The sequence below is a fragment of the Primulina eburnea genome, chromosome 4, assembly GCF_022965805.1.
Source record: "Primulina eburnea isolate SZY01 chromosome 4, ASM2296580v1, whole genome shotgun sequence".
Classification (NCBI taxonomy): Eukaryota; Viridiplantae; Streptophyta; class Magnoliopsida; order Lamiales; family Gesneriaceae; genus Primulina; species Primulina eburnea.
The window spans coordinates 705,753-708,895 of NC_133104.1; positions in this window are offsets into that span (position 1 = coordinate 705,753).

Below are 3,143 nucleotides of genomic sequence, written 5' to 3' on the forward strand. Positions count from 1 at the left end.
AAATTATTTCAAACATATAAAATTATTATTAGTAAGTAATTAAATGTTTGAGGATTATAATTTTCTCAAATAATATGGATCTGAACCTAGGTTCGAGATGTTCGAGACTAATTATTTTCATGACTTATTCCAAAACTTTGAAATATTTGAAATAATAAGATCTAACCAATATTAGATATCAAGAAAAAAGTGGAACTTATCAAAATCCTAAGGTAAACTTATGATTCAAAATAATATGTTCCTAGAAATAGCATCGGATTCCTCTAAACTCTACGGAAATATTAGAGAAATTCAAAAGACAGTACAAAATTATGGCAATATGATGTATTATGTTAACTATGAAGAAAATCCTTGAAAAATAAGAAGAAATTCTTGAAACATTAAAGGACATTCAAACAAGAATTCAAATCCTAGAACAACAATCAAGTTCTAGTAAAAAGACTTCAGAAGGAATGTTATCATCATCTTTTGGTATTGAACCCTTATTACACTAAAGAGGAAAGGCCAAAGCCTTTAACTAACGAAAAAATGATCAATCTGATTAAAACTGTCTCAAAAAATAATTAATATGATGACAACTTTAGAAAGAATTGGTCTCGATGATCTCCAAGACCTTGCAGAATCTTTTGCAAAACTCAAGGTCATAGATCTAAAAATGAATACAACTGTGGGTAAAACACTCGCAATAACTTAGTCATCTTCTCATGAACCACCAAGAGAAAGTGTGGGATCTCATAATACAAATATGAGAGGACCCCAAATAGATTTTCCCTTGTACCAAACACCCTACGAAAAATCTATTTTGGAACCTATACATCCTTATAGGGTTATGATTAACCTTGATGTACTAGACTTCAAAAACAGAGAAAATCTCATAGATGATTGGACATCGGCTATGAGAATCACAGTAGGAACATTTGATATTAATAGAGAACGATTCATTAAAATTTTAGAAATTAGTCTTACGGGATCGGTTAAAATCGCTTGGGACATGACCTCAGTAGAAATCAAATAGTCAGCCGCGGCCGGAGAATCTCTCGGTGAGATAGTCGGAAGAATGGCTACCGTATTTAAAGCACGATTTATAGAGGTAGAATATTTTACAAGTCAAGACACAGAGGAAAAAAAAAAGAAATATACTCAAGCTCTGTATAATCTTGAATTACATGACATCTGTTTAGTTGATGAATATATTATATTATTAACTAAATATAGATGGAATTCAGGGGTCGAAGAAAATATAGCAATTCAACTTTTCTTCGACAAAATGCCAAGTCCCTTGAGAGAAATGCTAATTAAGAAATATGTCACATGCAATCCAAATACTTTGGCACGGAGAGCTTTTTTTCTAAAAGAAAAATTGGCAAAACGGTGTCATATGACAGCATTATAAAAAAACTAAAAACGGCTAAAATGTATTAACAAATGTATTCCTTTATACTGTAAAGAAAATGATCTTCCAACAATTATTGTAAGTAAACCACACAAGCAGAAAAGAAAGAGCTTTATATCTCATCTTTATGCCAAAAGTGAAAGAAGTTCTTGAAAACCAAGAAAAATATGGTCCAGATAAAATGTCAGATCTTAAAAATCTGGGCAAAAAATGGACTATCAAGAAGTAGGATGTCATCACAAGAATCGAACACATCTCGAAACATGGGAAAAACACCTATAAAGAAAACTTTCAGAAGAGATTGTACACGAGCTAATGAAATTTTTAAAGATTGTATGTGGAGCAAGAGGTCATATTTCGACCAACTGTCCAGAAAATTATAAAAGAGGAATAAAACGCTTCGATCTGACCCCGTATATGGAAGAAACAATTTATTATTGAGATCTTGTTCAAGTATACCAGTTTAAGGACATTGACTCATACAAAAATATATACAAATAAGGAGAAGTTTTAAGTCAAGAAGAATCTGATGGAACATAATCAAAATCTGACTCAAGACGAGGTATTTTGACACAAAACACATGAAGATTTGTCTGGTTTATTAAGCCAGACAACAATATCTAATAACAATGTCCTAAAGATCATGAGAGAAAATCATCGCCTACAGACAGAGATATCAAAGATTCTCTGCATGATAGATAGAAAATTTTTTGGGAGATCTTGGTCTAAGAAACATAAAACATTATCTGAGCTATAAAGCTTCCAGAAGTGAAATGGAAATCCCCATGGAACTTACAAGAAATAGAATGGAGATGTAATTAATTCCTTCTGAAGAAATAAAAAAGGAATTACATAAACTCAAGATAGAAGTAGCACGAAGCATGTCCTAGATTCATATCGGAGCAATCCGGATTATGATAAAAGAAAATGTTAAAGAATGAATAGATTTACCTATTGATATTGCTATATGTGATAAACAAATGAGTATTCTTCAAGATTCAATGTTGTGAATGATCTCAAGTAATCTCTGTGCAGGGAAAATTGTACGAGTAATTTATCCGAGAATTGCCTATAACCTCGCAGATCGAGATTTTAGTCGAGCTTTGACATTGCATCAAAACTTCAACGAAAAAAGGCTGATGAAAAAAAGTAATAGACTATACTCTACTACATATCAAATTTCATATTCTCTAACTAATACACATCATTCTGAGATATTTATTATAAATGAGTTTATTGAAATACTAGAAATATTTGGAAAAGTTACTCATGCAATTTATTGAGAAAGAGTTGAGTTTCTTTTAATAAAAGAAATAGATATCCAGCTCCACGACAAACGGATCTTACAAAGGAGTCAAAATCTTAGATCGAAACCAAGAAGACTATCTTTTCAAAAAGATAGAATAACAAATCATAAATGGGGAAAAACCTGTAAAACCTAGACTTCGCACACCCAAACACACACAATATTTGTAGAGGTCGAGCCATATTTAAAATACCAATAACCCATATAATCAACACAATGCCCAAAGTTTTTTAAGAATCATAATTTATTTATTAAAAGGAAACACTTAGTGTAAGGTCCAAAAATTAAGACGACATAATCCAACTGTATGCAAACCTAGGGAATATGGAAAATGGCTAATTAATTGATTTTAATTGATAAATTGATTATGTGACATGTTTACATGATTTTTTTAGTAATTTTTCTACTTAAATGCATTAAAATGTATTTTAAGGGTTATTCGAG